General features: G+C 37.2%; 3 pseudogenes; all 3 read left to right on the top strand.

The window, feature by feature from the left end:
- Positions 1-3,397: 3,397 nt before the first annotated feature.
- On the top strand, positions 3,398-7,466 carry LOC129357531 (zinc finger protein ZFP2-like; annotated as a pseudogene).
- Positions 7,467-9,456: 1,990 nt separating this feature from the next.
- Positions 9,457-13,004, top strand: LOC129357528 (zinc finger protein 568-like; annotated as a pseudogene).
- Positions 13,005-13,986: 982 nt separating this feature from the next.
- LOC129357532 (zinc finger protein 568-like) lies at positions 13,987-17,197 on the top strand (annotated as a pseudogene).
- The last annotated feature ends 977 nt before the right edge of the window (positions 17,198-18,174 follow it).

Genomic DNA, 18,174 nt, shown 5'->3' with positions numbered 1-18,174 from the left:
TCAGGTTGCTTGCGATCCGCCATAATAGAAAAGAAGAAGAAGCCTGCATACGCTAAGCTACTAAACTGCTGCTGTCCCATCCCATCTGAGCTAATATTTCAGCAACCATGTGTTCAGTTCAGCATCTCAGAGAGTTTATCAGAGAGAGACTAACTGCTGCTGCGGAGGAAATCTTCACAGAGGTTGAAAAAACCATCATTAGCTACGAGGAAGAGCTCGATGCTCAGCGCAGGATGATGGGGATCAGCTGGAAACCAGACATTAAGCTACACAGAGTCGGTTCGGAGCTGCAGAGACAAAGTTCTGGTGGGTCTGGATAAAAGTGTGGATGTTTTTACTGCAGACAGAGATCCGTCAGAGGAGATAGTTGCTGCAGCTCCAGCTGCTAACAGGAACTGTTAGCTGCTAGCTCTGTTAGCTGCTAGCTCTGATGCTACAGAGGCTGATAGGACAAAATGTTGCAGCACAGACATTTTTTACGAGTTTCTGAAAACCAGATGGAGATCATTCATCCAGCCACATCTCTCGCACTTTCAGTTACTAATCTAAATGCAGAGGCAGAGCAGTAATTAATGGTTTTCAGCATTTTCTTGGATCCACTTCCTTTTGAACTTCAACACATCTGCCTTATTAAAGAAAATCCTCTTCTTTTTCTTCCTTTGAACGGTAGATTACTGAAACAAGTCTCTGTGTCTCATCACATTTATAACCCAGAGAGCCAGAATGTTTTACTAATTTAAGTTTCAACACAAATCAACTTTAAAAAGTGAGGTTACAAGTGCAATTAGGAAAATATTGTCTTAATCTCGGATGAATTTTCACTGTATGAATGCTCTAAAATTAAACATAAATTCGTTGAAAAAAAAAGTATGAAACTGTACTTCTGCATTGAAATCTTTAGAACATTTTTGCCACAGTTGTAATTCAGTATTGAGGACTCTTTGTCTACTTTTCCATTGAACTCCACAAACTAACTTTAGATTAATCATTTGACGCCTGCTGACCAACATCTCCAGGAACACCCAGGTTGACCCAGGAGAGAGTCATCAATTAATTATACTAATGATATTCTTTGTTCCCACAGACCTCCAACAGCCAACTGTCTCCAATAAGGAGAAAGCTTTTGCCATCCAACAAGTCAGGAGCCTGGCAAGTAGGTCCATTCAGGACCAGAAAGAACATCAGTGGACTGGAGAGGAACAGATGGAACCAGAACCTAAATGGATTAAAGAAGAAGAGGAGGAACCAGAACCTACACTACTCAAACATGAGGAAATAGAATATCCACTAACAAATGTAAGAAAAGAAGAGCAAGATTCTTCAGTGCTTCAACATGAACAGCAGCCACCAGAACATTTCCCAACTGGACAGGACCAGAAGAACCTCTGCAGCCGTCAGGAGGGAGAGCAGCAAACTGTCCAGAACAGTTTGGTGATTTGATTGAGACTTCTACTGTTCAGGAAGATGAAATGAATGAAGAAGAGAAAAGTACAGAGCAGCTTTCTCTTTATGTCTCTCCAGTGGTTGAGAGCAAAGATCAGGAAGGAAACAGCTGCTCTGTGTCAAAGAGTCAGTCTGACAACAGCACAAAGAAAATATCTTTCAAATGTGACATTGTGGGAGATGTTACACACAACAGTGTAAATTGAAAAAACATTACAGAACTCATACTGGTGAGAGACCTTTTTCATGTGAAATATGCGGAAAAAGTTTCTCTCTAAATTACGTTTTAAATCGTCACAAGACAATTCATACTGGTGAGAGGCCTTTTTCATGTCAGTCATGTGGAAAAAGTTTCTGTCAATTGAGTATTTTAAATCGTCACAAGACGATTCATACGAGTGAGAAGCCTTTTCATTGTCAAACATGTGGGAAAAGATTCAATCGTAGGGATAATTTGAACATTCACATGAGAACTCATACAGGTCGGGTGCTGCTTTGAAGACAACTTGTGAAAAATGTATTACTTATCGTCTTTAGAACCCACATGGGGGAGATGTGTTTTCCAAAAGAAATATGGGTTGAAAGTGTTCTTTTATTATAATAAACTGAAATTTCACATTACACAAAAATGAGAATTTGTCATTTAACTCACACTGATTCGCTGTAATAAGTATTAAACAATGTCTTGGATTGTTTTCACTTTGCAAAACACATGGGATCCTCACCTAATTTTGGATACCCATTAATTTGTTTTTTATTGAAAACATATCCGTGAAAAAAAATGTCATTCATAAATGTATGTGCTGCTTGGATCTATCAAACAACTGCAGAACAGCTAAAATAATACTTTTTTCTTTTTTTATATTCATTGGAATAACTGGTTATGTGGTTTGTGGCGGATGGTTTTATTGTTTTATAAATGGTATGGACTACTTTTTGTCTGGAAATAGAGACATTAATTAATATGAAGTACTTCTTTTCCCCCTTTATCGCCTGTCCACACACTCCAGTTCATTCGGGGGTGTTATTGCACTAATTTGCAGTCCATTGTGTTGTATTAAAAAATGTTACATTGACAGAAAATATAAAAATATTACTGGGAAATTATGTTACTGGAAGACATTGCCAACAATATTTAAATCCACAACTACAGAGTCTTACAGTGAAACCTATTAAAGTTCTATTAATAAAGACTGGAGAGACTCCAATGGAAATTAGATGAATAAAATGATATCTAGCATATTGAAAGAAAATGTAACTTCAACAATTTTACAAAACTGTTGGTAATATTCAAAATTTCAGATTAATGGATTAAGATGCATTGTAGCTAAATGGGATAAAATGTATGGATTAGAGAACAAGGAAATGGAGTTTAAGTTGATTAGTGTTGTTCCTCTATGGCTATTTCCTAAGGTAAATAAAGACATGAGACTTCATAAAATAAAAAATGATTGGAATTTAAAGGAAGCAGGGGTAAAGACAGACATATATTAAAGAAATCACATTTTGATTACCTTAAAATATATTCAGACGGTTCTAAGAATATAAAAGAATGTGTGGGAATAGGAATATGTATATACCAGATTTTAAAATATATATCTTTCCAAACAATTATCAGAGCAAATATGTGTTTTTACAGCGGAAATGGTGGCAGTTATAATAAACCTGCAGTGGGTTGAGCCTGAAAGGGAGAGATTGAAAAGAATAGTTAGAAGGACAGGAATGGAGTCTTAAAGGAATATTGGAAAATGACGGAAACATAGTGAATATTTACGGATTTAGGAAAGCATAGTCATTTAACTCACGCAGATTCGCTGTAATAAGTACTACATGTATTTTTCTTCAGAATACATTTTAAGACAATAGAATTTAATGGATGTAATGTTGCTGCACACTCATGTACAGTAGGTGGCGCCATAGCTTAAAGTTGCTTTCGATCCGCCATAATAGAAAAGAAGAGGCCTGCATACGCTAAGCTACTAAACTGCTGCATTGTCCCATCTGAGCGACTATTCCAGCAACCATGTGTTCAGTTCAGCATCTCAGAGAGTTTATCAGAGAGAGACTAACTGCTGCTGCGGAGGAAATCTTCACAGAGGTTGAAAAACCATCATTAGCTACGAGGAAGAGCTCGATGCTCAGCGCAGGATGATGGGGATCAGCTGGAAACCAGACATTAAGCTACACAGAGTCGGTTCGGAGCTGCAGAGACAAAGTTCTGGTGGGTCTGGATAAAATGTTTTCACTGCAGACAGAGATCCGTCAGAGGAGATAGTTGCTGCAGCTCCAGCTGCTAACAGGAATTGTGCTAGCTGTGTTAGCTGCTAGCTGTGTTAGCTGCTAGCTCTGATAGTTGCTAGCTCCGATGCTACAGAGGCTGATAGTTTTGGAGCTCAGGACAAAATGTTGCAGCACAAACAGAAAGTTTGTTTACGAGACTCTGAACTTATCTTGCAGAGCTGCATTTCCTTATGAATTCCTTCAGACCCTGAGCTCCTCTGGCACTGAACTATTAACTGTTCCCAGAGTCACTTAGTGTGAGGCACTTTCCAGTGTTATGTCCCCCGTTTGAGGAAATGACTCCAGGAAACATTGCTGTCTTTAAGACAGTTTTTAAAAATTCTATTAACTGAATTCAATCATTTTTGCTTAGTCTGTGCATTTTCAATGCAGTTGTGTTTTTTTCCATGTGGGGTTGGGGTGGATAATTGTTTGTTGTTTATTGATCTGTACAGTACTTTGCGCTGCTTTTAGTTTGAAGGGTGATTATAAATAAAATTGGTTGATTGAAGGTATAACAAAACACATTTAAACAGTCAAATATCTCCAGCAATAACTTTGGACAGCAAAAATACCTATAATGTACATTTAAAATCTATTTTTGGTTGTAGTTGTACTTTTTACGATCACAAATAAAAACCGTGACCAGTCCCACTATTTTGGATGGTGAAGTTAGAGCACACAGGGGTGAACTGTCCCAATACTCAAATTTTTGCATGCTTGATATCTACACACTTGAATCCTGATGGGCTCTTTGACTGAGTCCACACTTCATAGAGGGGTGTAAGGTGTAGCCTGGCAGGGGAGACCTGAGGGAGATGGCGGTGACCCTCACCACCATCTCCCTCAGCGTGTGGTAATGAGATAACCTCATCCAGCCTCATCTCTCACACTTCCAGTTACTAATCTAAATGCACAGTCAGAGCAGTAATGAATAGGTTTGCATTTCAGGCAAGTCTTTTTAGTATTTTCTTGGATCCAATTCCTTTTGGACATCAACACATCTGCCTTATTAAAGAAAATGCACTCTTCTCTTTCTACTTTTGAACAGAAGATTAGTGAAACAACTCTCGTGTCTCATCATATTATATTCCAGAGAACAAGAATGCCATGTTATGCTGATTTAAGTTTCTACACAATCTAATCAACTTTAAAAAGTGGTGTACAAGTAAAATTAAAAACATATTGTCTTAATGTGGGATGTGTTCTTCACTATAAGAATGCTCTAGAATTAAATGTTTAATTTAAAAAATGGTATGAAACTTGTGGATAAAAATCTTTTGAATATTTTTGCCATGACTGCAAATTAGTCTGTTGGACTCTTTACCTGCTTTTCAGTGAAACTCTACAAACTTATTTGAGATTAACTGTTTGATGCCTACAAACCACAATCTCCAGGAAAAATGAGACTGACACATGAGATGGTCAATTAAATTATATGAATGTCATCTTTTGTTCCCACAGACCTTCAACAGCCAAGTGTCTCCAATGAAGAGGAAGTTTCTGCCAACCAACAAGCCTTTAGCCCGGCAAATAGGTCCAATCAGGACCAGAAAGAACATCAGTGGACTGAAGAGGAACAGATTAAACCAGAGCCTAAATGGATTAAAGAAGAAGAGGAGGAACCAGAACCTGCATTCTTCAAACATGAGGAAATAGAATATCCGCTAACATACGTAAGAAAAGAAGAGCAAGATTCTTCAGTGCTTCAACATGAACAGCAGCCACCAGAACATTTATCAACTGGACAGGACCAGAAGAACCTCTGCAGCCGTCAGGAGGCAGAGCAGCAAACTGTCCAGGAACAGTTTGCTGCTTTGATTGAGACTTCTACTGTTCAGGAAGATGATATGAATGAAGAAGAGACAATAACAGAGCATCTTTCCCTTCATGTCTCTCCGGTGGTTGAGGGAAAAGATCAGGAAGGAAGCAGCTCCTCCATGTCAGAGAGTCAGTCTGATACCAGTGCAGAGAAAAAATCTTTCAAATGTGACATTTGTGGGAGATGTTACCCACAACAGTGTAAATTGAAAAGCCATTACAAAACCCACAGTGGTGAGAAACCTTTTTCATGTGAAACATGCGGAAAACGTTTCTCTCTAAGTTATGTTTTAAATCGTCATAAAACAATTCATACGGGTGAGAGGCCTTTTTCATGCCAGTTATGTGGAAAGGGATTCTCTCGACTTGGTAATTTAAAGGACCACAAAAGAACTCATACAGGTGAGAAGCCTTTTTCATGTCAGTCATGCGGAAAGAGTTTCTGTCAAATGGGTATTTTAAATCGTCACAGGACGATCCATACAGGTGAGAAACCTTTTTCATGCCAGTCATGTGGAAAGAGTTTCTGTCAAATGAGTATTTTAAATCGTCACAAGGCGATTCATACGAGTGAGAAGCCTTTTCCTTGTCAAACTTGTGGGAGAAGATTCAATCGTAGGGATAATTTGAACATTCACATGAAAACTCATACAGATCGGGGACTGCTTTGAAGACAACTTGTGAAAAGATTTGCTTTGAAATGTATTACTTATGCTCTTTAGAACCCACATGGGTGAGATGTGTTTTCCTCATGAAATATGCTAGGGAAATTGTTCTTTCACTGTTGTAGGACTTGAGACCATTTTTGATGGTCTTGTCTAGGCCTGTCGCGATAAACGATAAATCAATCGCATGATAAATTAAAACTATCGACGTCATTTCAATTATCATCTATATCGTTTCTTCCTGCCTTTTTCTCTTACTGTTGATGACACTGAATGAAAAAAGGCTCAACTCCGGTGCTCTCCACCGACTCTCCCTTCCTTATTTCCTTAGTGTAATACCCAGCGCGCGCTGCACAATCTGATGTCGCAGATTGTTGACCCATTTTCAAAACCCGAGAGACAGAATCCTCGGTATTGCGGTTCGATCGAAACCGTGTTGTGTCCAACAATGGACACAAAATAATAAGTCCAGTTCACTAGTTTTGAAACCAGGCATTAATCAATTCCTTACTACAATCTTCCTGCAATGCATGTGGCTAGTGTCAGTCTGACTGAATGAAAATCATTATAACCATTTTATGACACGTTAAGGAAGAACAGCTGAAAAGTTACCAGGTTTTCTGGTAGTAATTTCGCTCCAACTCTTCCCCTAGTTATTTATATTTTTTTGCACGAACTGTTGAATAAACATTCATGTTGTTTCCGATGTCTGCTGGAGTTCGGGTTGCATCGTGTCTGCTGTTCGGGATTCCCTCCGTGTTTCCCCTCAGAAAGCACGAGGAGAATCCGCGCTTTCTGATTGGCTCCCGGTCACATTCAACAGGCTGTATTAAGCTCCCAGTCTAGATAAATCCTTGATTTAGATCGGAGCGGCCACGACGATCTACCGTAACACACACAATCTTAGAACGAAGAACGTTCTAAGATTGTCGTTCGGGGTAAAAAAATCCTGTAGTGTGAACTATTGCATCAGGCAGTCAGATTCTTCTCTATTTAAATCTAATGATTACTGAAGGGCAATACACTATACAGACTTCATAATCTGCACTCTTTTGGTTGAATGCAGTATTTATTCCCACTTTGGCTTCATGTTGTTTAGTTTTTATTCAAGTGCATTTATTGTTAATGAAGACTAAGAATCTATTTTATTTTTTGGTTTTGGTTGTTTTATTTATTTTGTGTATCAGTCCCAATGTTAAGTGTCTTTTGAAAGTAAAGTGTATCTATCTTTGGCAGAAAATCGCATGTATTATTACGTAATTGCCATTAAATCAATGAAAAAACGTCTTCAAACAATATATCGTTTATCGCAATAATTTTTGAGACATCGGCCAGCAAATCTGTTATCGTGACAGGCCTAGTCTTGTCTTGGTCTCGATACACTCTGGTCTTGTTCTCGGTTACGTGGTCTTGACTACAACACTTTGTTCTTTAATTATGGTAAACTGAATTTCCACATGACACAAATACACAAAGTGACAATTAGGAATTTATCTCATACAGATTCACTTTAATAAATATTATACAAGTTCTTGGATTGTTTTCACTTTGCAAAACACATTAGACCTTCATCTATTTTTGAATGTATGTATATAAGTATGTATATAAAATCATTTATAAATGTATGCTGTGTGGATGTATCAACAACTTAAGAGCTTTTACAACTGCAAATTACAGTAATATTAGAGATACTTTCAGCTTTCTTATATATTGAACTGTTTATGTTATTTGTGGTGGATTTGTAATTTTTACCTACTTGTTGATTTGTGTATTTTATTTAGTTCTCTTTTTATAAATGGTGTGGACTACTTTTTGTCTGAAAATAAGAGATTCATTAATATGGAATATTTCTTTCCCTATTTATCGCCTGTCCACATACTCCAGTTCATTTGGGGGCGTCATTGCGCCAATTTGCCATCCATTGTGTTTTTATATTAAAAATTTTTTACATTTCAGAAATATAAAAACATTACAGACAATGTTACTGGAAGACATTGCCAACAATACTGAAACCCACAACTACAGAGTCTTCAATTGAAAACGACACCTATTAAAGTTCTATTAATAGAGACTGGAGAGACTCCAATGAAATTAGATGAATACAATTATCTCTATATTGGACTGAAAATGGAACTTCAACAATTTTACAAAACTGTTGGTAATATTCAAAATTCCAGATTAATGGATTAAGATGCATTGTAGCTAAATGGGATAAAATGTATGGATTAGAGAACAAGGAAACAGCGCAGTTTAAATTGATTAGTGTTGTTCCTCCATGGCAATTTATTGAGGTACATAAAGACATGAGACTTCATAAAATGAAAAATGATTGGAATTTAAAGGAAGCAGGGGTAAAGACAGAAATATATTAAAGAAAATCACATTTTGATTATCTTAAAATATATTCAGACGGTTCTAAGAATATAAAAGAATGTTTGGGAATAGGAATATGTATATACTAGATTTTAAAATATATATCTTTCCAAACAATTATCAGAGCAAATATCTGCTTTTACAGTGGAAATGGTGGCAGGTATAATAAACTTGCAGTAAGTTAAAAATTATTTTGCAAAACGAAATGATAGAAAAGACTGAATGTTAGAAATTCAGCACAGTTTATTTAGGGGTGGTACTGATGCTTGGTTCTGTTGGGTTTCAGCACACGAAGGATTAGAAGGCAATGAAAAGGCAGATAAATTAGCAAAATGAGATTTTAATTTAAATAACGATTACAATTCCTTTTGGAAAAGTGGAAGGGAAATCAGTTAAGAGTAAAAACTAGAAATATAGCAAAAAATGAAATGAAGATAATAATGAAAGGTGCTTATACAAAATACAAAATCACTATTAACTAAAAGATATTGAGAGAAACAGAAGGAAAGAAATAATGATGAGATAAGGAATAGGTCATATCTATTGAAATGACATTGTATGTCTAAGAGGAAAAATAATGATAAAAGGAAGGTTGTGGAGAGAAAGAAAATGTAGAACATGAATTGATGAATTGTACAACATGAGCCTGAAAGGGAGAGATTGAGAAGAATAGTTAGGAGGACAGGAATGGAGTCTTAAAGGAATATGACAGAAACATAGTGGATATTTACAGATTAAATACAGCATTATTTGTTCATCTTCAGAATACAAAATAATAATAAAACAGAATTTAATAGATGTAATGTTGCTACACACTCATGTACAGTAGGTGGCGCAATAGCTTCAGGTTGCTTGCGATCCGCCATAATAGAAAAGAAGAAGAAGCCTGCATACGCTAAGCTACTAAACTGCTGCATTGTCCCATCTGAGCGAATATTTCAGCAACCATGTGTTCAGTTCAGCATCTCAGAGAGTTTATCAGAGAGAGACTAACTGCTGCTGCGGAGGAAATCTTCACAGAGGTTGAAAAAACCATCATTAGCTACGAGGAAGAGCTCGATGCTCAGCGCAGGATGATGGGGATCAGCTGGAAACCAGACATTAAGCTACACAGAGTCGGTTCGGAGCTGCAGAGGCAAAGTTCTGGTGGGTCTGGGATCAAATGTTTTCACTACAGACAGAGATCCGTCAGAGGAGATAGTTGCTGCAGCTCCAGCTGCTGCTAACAAGAACTGTGTTAGCTGCTAGCTCTGTTAGCGGCTAGCTCTGTTAGCTGCTAGCTCTGATGCTACGGAGGCTGATAGGACAAAATGTTGCAGCACAAAACAGAAAACGTTTGTGTTAGAATTCCAATTATTATAATGTTATCATGGTGAAAATATGGAATTTTAATTTCTTCATTTGTAAGCTGAAAAATAAAAGCAATTCCATGCTGTCCGTCCACACATCTGAATGGAGGTTATTGGGAAGGAAAGAGGGAGACTCAGGATGATCTGTGTTGTTTTTCATAGTGGAACAGAACAAACGAATGAAACAAATGAGGACATTAGTGTAATTCATTGTTTTTTCTTTTAAGTGAGCCACAGAGCCACTTACAGGTATGAAGCTGCAGATTGCACAGCCCTGATCTATCTGAAGCAAAAGTGCCACATCTTTAATTTAAATCATTGTTAAAGGTAAAAGCATTGCTCGGTGGTAAAAGAAAGAAAAAAATCACTTAGTCTTATCTTTTCAGTTCAGGGGTCCAGACCAGTTCTACAAGGACATTGGAAAACTTTGTTCAAGTACAAAATGCAAATGGTTTTCTGCAGATCTCAAGATTTTTCCCTCTGTGAATTATGAGCCTGGCGACTCACACTGATTCACTACTCAGATAGTAATAACTCAGATACTCAGGGGGAACGTCTAATGGATGATTTCTAGCCTCAGATTTTTTCCTAGTTTAACGTGGGAGGGATGGATTAAAATCTTTACGTATTTGAGATCTTTTGAACATGTTTGCCATAACTGTATTTTAGTGTGAAGCTTTTCCATTAAACTGTACAAACTAATTTTAGAATAACTATATGATGCCTACAGTCCAGAATGTCTAGAAGAAAACAGGCAGACCCATGAGAGAGTCATCAATTAAATTATATTAATGTCATCCTTTGTTCCCACAGACCTCCAACAGCCAAGTGTCTCCAATGAGGAGGAAGCTTCTCCCTTCCAACAAATCTGTAGCCTGGCAAGTAGGTCCAATCAGGACCAGAAAGAGGCAGAACATCAGTGGACTGGAGAGGAACAGATGGAACCAGAACCAAAATGGATTAAAGAAAGAGGAGGAACCAGAACCTACACTACTCAAACATGAGAAATAGATTATCTACTAAAATACGTTATAAAGAGGAACTAGATTCTTCAGTGCTTCTACATGAACAGCAGCCACCAGAACTTTTCCCAACGGAACAGGACCAGAAGAACCTCAGCAGCCGTCAGGAGGGAGAGCAGCAAACTGTGCAGAAACAGTTTGCTGCTTTGATTGAGACTTCTACTCTTCAGGAAGATGAAATGAATGAAGAAGAGAAAAGTACAGAGCAGCTTTCTCTTCATGTCTCTCCAGTGGTTGAGAGCAAAGATCAGGAAGGAAGCAGCTGCTCTGTGTCAGAGAGTCTGTCTGATATCAGTACACTTAAAATATCTTTCAAATGTGACATTTGTGGGAGATGTTACTCACAACAGTGGAAGTTGAAAAACCATTACAGAACTCATACTGGTGAGAGACCTTTTTCATGTGAAACATGTGGAAAAAATTTCTCTCTGATGAATGTTTTAAATCGTCACAAGAAAATTCATACAGGCGAGAAACCTTTTTCATGTCCAACATGTGGAAAGAGTTTCTCTCGAATCAGTAATTTAAACGTCCACAAGAAAATTCATACACGTGAGAAACCTTTTTCATGCCAGTCATGCGGAAAAACGTTTTCTCAAATTAGCTATTTAAATCACCACAGGAGAACTTATGCAGGTGAGATGCGTTTTACTTGTCAGACATGTGGGGAAAGATTCTCTCAGATTTGTGATTTAAATTGTCACAAGAAAATTCATACAGCTGAGAGGCCTTTTTCATGCAAGTCATGTGAAAAGCGTTTCTCTCGAATGAAGGCCTTAAATCATCACAAGAAAATTCATTCAGACGAGAGGCCTTTTTTATGCAAGTCATGCGGAAAAAGGTTCTTGCGAATTGGTGATTTAAATCGTCACAAGAAAATTCATACAGGTGAGAAGCCTTTTTCATGCCAGTCTTGTGGAAAAAGCTTCTGTCGAAGGGATAATTTGAGGATTCACATGAAAACTCATGCAGGTCAGACGTTTTGAAGCCGAATTTGTGGAAAAGTCTTCTGTGAAATTAATAATTTACCCCACATGGGTGTGATGTATTTTTCACATGAAATTTGGGGCGAAGTATCTTTCATTATGGTAAACTGTATTTCCACATGAAACAAATGATTAACAAGTACATAAGAATGATGGAGTTGGAATTTCCTAGTCCAGAACTTTCCAATCCAATTCCTCAGCATTTAATGTCCTGCAGGCTTTGGATTCATCCTCGATTCTCGGGGCGCTGCCCTGCATTTTGGGTTCTATGACAAAAAATTAAATTGCTTTTCCCCTGTGCACTTGTCACTATTTTTCTGAGTGCCTGACCCATTTAAAGCATCATGAAAAATCCTGGCAACTGCTTTGTTTTCATTGGTCCAATACTGATACCATCGCAACATTTACTGCTAGTGAATTATACTTGCAAACGTCTGTATACAGTTTGCATTACTCTATTCAAAGCAAGATTAAAAGCAGGGAAAGTTGTAAAAGCCAATTCAAAATGAAAAACCAAGATACTTAAATATACATTTACTACGATAAAGCAAAAATATAACTTCTAACATGTATAGTCACCGCACCAGTAACAGGCAATGTGAAAAATATACATAGAGCAACCCAGACTTTTCCCGAATGCTCTGTAGTTGTACTTTCTTCAATTCATTTGGAGGAAGAGGGAACAAGTTCAGAATGAAAATGACAAGATAATCTCTAACTTATATCCAAGTTAAGGAGGTTATTTGCTGTTCAAACCACTCAGCCTCCACTCCAGATAGGAGCCGGCTGGTTTTTATTAGCATTTTAGAAATTGTTTGAAGTTCTGTCAGTAATAAATATTGCAGTTTTGATGTGTAATTGTAAAAACAGAGAAAACAAAATTGCTATTCACTTCCTGGAATGACGTTAACTAGTCTAGCATGTCACAGAAAAGTGCGGCTCACCTTTTCCACAGGGACAGGGACAGGATAGCTGTGTCTGGGGAGGGAGGACTGCCTCACTCCCCAGACACTCCCCAGGCCTGACTCCGCTGTGAAGTGGTAAAAGGTACGAGGACAAGTTAAATATGGGATTATACTCCTATATATATATATATATATATATATATATATATATATATATATATATATATATATATATATATATATATATATATATATATATATTTATTTACATATATGTGTGTGTGTGTGTTTTCAAACGATTATTTGGTCTAATAAACGATTTTACAGCAGACATGGTGGAAATTGTGCTAAACTTGCAGTAGGTTGAAGAGGTTCAACCAGATAGGGAGGTGGTGTGCATGGATTCCAAAGAGGTAACATCAAGTAATCTGGGAATACAAAATAATAGAAAATATTTAATAGTAGAAATGCAGCAGCTTATTTAGGGTGGCACTGATGTTTGTTTCTGTTGGGTACCAGCAAAGAAAGGTATGAAATGGTAGTGAAAAGGCAGACAAATTAGCAAAAGGGACTTTACAAGATTAAAATTCCTCATGGAAAAGAGGGAGGTAAATTAGTTAAGAGTAAAGAAATAGAAGAGTGGCAAAAAAGACTTCTGTTTTAATTTCAACAGACGTCAGTTGAAATTAAAAATATTAATATATTACTAATAATATTAGAGAAACAAAAGGAAAAATATAATGATGAGATAAGGAGTAGGTCATACTTCTCTAAATGAAATTTTATGTATAATAGGGAATAAAAATAATGATAAAATGTAGAACATGAATTGATGAATTGTACAACATATGAGCCTGAAAGGGAGAGATTGAGAAGAATAGTTAGGAGGACAGGAATGGAGTCTTAAAGGAATATTGGAAAATGACGGAACCATAATGAATATTTATAGATTAAAGACAGAATTATTTGGTCATCTTTAGAAGACAATAAAAAAAAAATAATTTAATGGATGTAATGTTGCTGCACACTCCTGTACAGTAGGTGGCGCAATAGCTTAAAGTTGCTTGGGATCCGCCATAATAGAAAAGAAGAAGAAGCCTGCATACGCTAAGCTACTAAACTGCTGCATTGTCCCTGAGCGAATATTTCAGCAACCATGTGTTCAGTTCAGCATCTCAGAGAGTTTATCAGAGAGAGACTAACTGCTGCTGCGGAGGAAATCTTCACAGAGGTTGAAAAAACCATCATTAGCTACGAGGAAGAGCTCGATGCTCAGCGCAGGATGATGGGGATCAGCTGGAAACCAGACATTAAGCTACACAGAGTCGTTCGGAGCTGCAGAGACAAAGTTCTGGTGGGTCTGGATGAAATGTTTTCACTGCAGACAGAGATCCGTCAGAGGAGATAGTTGCTGCAGCTCCAGCTGCTGCTAACTGGAACTGTGTTAGCTGCTAGCTCTGTTAGCTGCTAGCTCTGATGCTACAGAGGCTGATAGGAAAAAATGTTGCAGCACAAACATCAAGATATCTGCCTTTTTAAAGAAAATGCTCTGTCTTTGGTTTTTTTGAAGAGCGGTTTAGATCAGTGTTTTTCAACCTTTTTTGAGCCAAGGTACATTGTTTTCATTGAAAGAATCATGAGGCACACCACCAACCAAAAAATCTAAACAAAGTAAAATAATTTTTTAAAAATATATAGTAGTTCTTATCAAAGTGTCTTGAATAGGAATCAAACACAAAAATTTATTTTTATCATATTTTATATTGGATATTTCAAATTGCACTTAACATGTCTACTTCAAAAGTATGCCTGAACAGTGGCACAAAAATGTGGTGTTAAATTTAAGACCATATTGTTCACACGACTAATTCTGTCCACAAGCCAGAATACAGAAAATAATTCCTTTTCTGAGAAAAGCAATAATATTTGGAAAAGAAAAAGCTCACGGTATTTGCCTTCCGTTGACATCCACTCATACTAGGGCCTTCATCTGGGTAAGAAGTTAGCATTTTTTCTTTTCAAAAACTTTTCCATCACTGTCATCACAGTCTTGCTCGGTACAATGCTCTCACCGCTACCTGCCACATTCATGCATCACTAATTCTTTAACGTACAATGCTATGTACCCACTGCCATCCTGTCATAAGAAAATTACATGATTACGGCGCTAGTCACTACTACAACACAGAAAATGGCATATTATTTGCAGTTAATTAATTTGTTTTCAAAAAAATTCTTTTAGACCAATTAGGGGAAATTGGATAATTTCCACGGCACACCGGTGTGCCATGCGGCACAGAAATCTCTGTGTCTCATCACATTTATAATCCAAAGAACCAGTGAGGTTACATGTAAAATTAAAAACATATTGTCTTAATGTAGGATGAATTCTTCACTGTTTGAGTACTTGAGAATTAAATGTTTAATTATTTTTTTTATGAAACTGTACTTGTGAATTGAAATATTTTTAATATTTGCCATGACTGCACATTAGTGTGGAGGACACGTTATGTGCTTTTCATTCAAACTCCACAAACCATTTAGAATAACCATATGATGCCCACAGACCAGAATCTCCAGGGAAAACCAGGCTGATCCATCAGATAGTCATCACTTAAATTATATTAATGATGCCATTCTTTATTCCCAGACCAACAGCCAAGTGTCTCCAATGAGGAGGAAGCTTCTGCCAACCAACAAATCCAGATTTTGGCAAGTTGCTCTAGTGATAACAAGAGCATGCAGAACATCAGCGGACTGAAGTGGAACAGATGGGACCAGTACCGAGATGGATCAAAAAGAAGAGGAGGAACCAGAACCTATACTGCTCAAACACAAGGAAATAGAATATTCACTAACATCTGTTATAAAGAGGAGCTAGATTCTTCAGTGCTTCAACATGAACAGCAGCCACCAGAACTTTTACCAACTGGACAGGACCAGAAGAACCTCTTCAGGAATCATGAGAGAGAGCTGCTTGTCCAGAAGCCATTTGTTGCTTTGCTTGAGATTTCTACTCTTCAGGAAGATGATATGAATGAAGAAGAGGCCAGAACAGAGAAGGTTTCCTTTCATGTCTCTCCAGTGGTTGAGGGCAAAGGTCAGGAAGGAAGCAGCTGCTCTGTGTCAAAGAGTCAGTCTGGTACCAGCACAAAGAAAATGTCTTTCAAATGTGACATTTGTGGGAGATGTTACTCACAACAGTGGAAGTTGAAAAACCATTACAGAACTCATACTGGTGAGAGACCTTTTTCATGTGAAACATGTGGAAAAAATTTCTCACGAAATGGAGCTTTAAATGACCATAGGAGAATTCATACAGGTGAGAAACCTTTTTCATGCGAATCTTGCGGAAAAAGTTTACTCGAAACAATAATTTAACAGTTCACAAGAAAATTCATACAGGTGAAAAACCTTTTTCATGCAAACATGGAAAAAGCTTCAGACGTAATGATTTGAATGCACAAGAAATTCATACAGGTGAAAACCTTTTTCATGTGAATCATGGGAAAAGCTTCTCTCAAAGTAGAGTTTTAAATGAGCACAAGAAAATTCATACAGGTGAAAAACCTTTTTCATGCCAATCATGCAAAAAAAGCTTCAGACGAGTTAGTCATTTGAATATCCACAAGAAAATTCATACAGGTGAAAAACCTTTTTCATGTGAATCATGTGGGAAAAGCTTCTCTCGAAGGAGAGTTTTAAATGAGCACAAGAGAATTCATACAGGTGAGAGGCCATTTTCATGCGAATTATGTGGAAAGAATTTCCGTCGGATGAGTGACTTAAATGTCCACAAGAAAATTCATGCAGGAAAGATTCTTTGTTGATACAAATGATGCGGGAAACGTTTTTCTCAAATTGCTCAATTTGTTGTCCACAAGAGAATTCATCCAGGTGAGAGGCCTTTTCCTGGATGATCCTGTGAAAAAAAGCTTCTCTCGAAGGAATAGTTTGAGCAATAACCTGAAAACTCATACATGTCAGAGACTATTTTGAAGCCAGTCTTGTGGAAAAGTTTTCTCTGAATATATGCAATAAATTACCAGCTCTTCACCCACTGGAGCTGAACGCACAGTGCCTCACACATTCCTCTTGGTTGCATCTGCAGAGAAATTAGTTCATCAATCAGTTGGATCTGCAAATGTGCATTAGTGAAGGATGTGAATTGTAACCTGTCAAATGAAGGATGGACTTCAGAATTTTCCAGTTGTTTAAAAAAATGACTTGTCAAATAGGAAAATATTCCCTTAACACAACCTCTGGTCCCATGACAGAATATAAAATTGGTTGCTCTCTGCACACTTGTCACTATTTTCTGAGTCTGTCTGACCCATTAAAACTGTAAATCCTTGCATCTGCCTTGTTTTCTTTGGTCCAATACTGATACCATCACATTATTTACTGCTAGTGAATTATACATCCAACAGTCTGCATACAGGTTGTAATACTCTATTAGAAGGAAAATTAAAATGAGAAAAATAGGAGTTCATCTGTTAAAGGTGGTAAAAGATACTGGGACAAGTTACTACTGTCCTGGTACATATTGGCCTCACTGATTAAATGCTGATGTACTTGAGGCAAACAGCAGTCTGTAGCTAAGCTAACCAAGTTAAATGGTTAATGATCACACACTACAAACTATCCAACTCTCTTGAAGAAAAACTGGGTTACAAATAGACATCATTTCTCAGGGTTTCCCTCAGGAAACTTGCTGAGCCCATTGTGTTTTCATATTAAAAAATGTTACTGACAATGTTACTGGAAAACATTGCCAACAATACTTTAATCCACAACTACAGATTCTGAAATTGAAAACGACGTCGATTAATGCTCTTTTAACAGAGACTGGAGAGACTCCAATGGAAGTTAGATGAATAAAATTACCTATATTGGATGGAAATGAAAAGTATAAAGGAAGAAAATGTAACGTTAAGAGTAGGACATACCTGTCTAAATGATATTTTATGTCTGATAAGGAGGAAAAAATATGATAAAATGAAGGTTGTGGAGAGAAAGAAAATGTAGAACATGCATTGATGAATTGTACAACATATGGCCTGAAAGGGAGAGATTGAGAAGAATAGTTAGGAGGACAGGAATGGAGTCTGAAAGGAATATTGGGAAATGACAGAAACATAGTGGATATTTACAGATTAAAGACAGCATTATATGTTCATCTTCCGAATACAAAATAATTAAAAAAAACAGTATTTAATGGATGTAATGTTGCTACACACTCATGTACAGTAGGTGGCGCCATAGCTTCAGGTTGCTTGCGATCCGCCATAATAGAAAAGAAGAAGAAGCCTGCATACGCTAAGCTACTA

This window comes from Poeciliopsis prolifica, unplaced genomic scaffold (genome assembly GCF_027474105.1).
Source record: "Poeciliopsis prolifica strain line A6 unplaced genomic scaffold, Auburn_PproV2 SCAFFOLD257, whole genome shotgun sequence".
NCBI lineage: Eukaryota > Metazoa > Chordata > Actinopteri > Cyprinodontiformes > Poeciliidae > Poeciliopsis > Poeciliopsis prolifica.
This window is presented reverse-complemented; position numbering and strand designations above follow the sequence as displayed.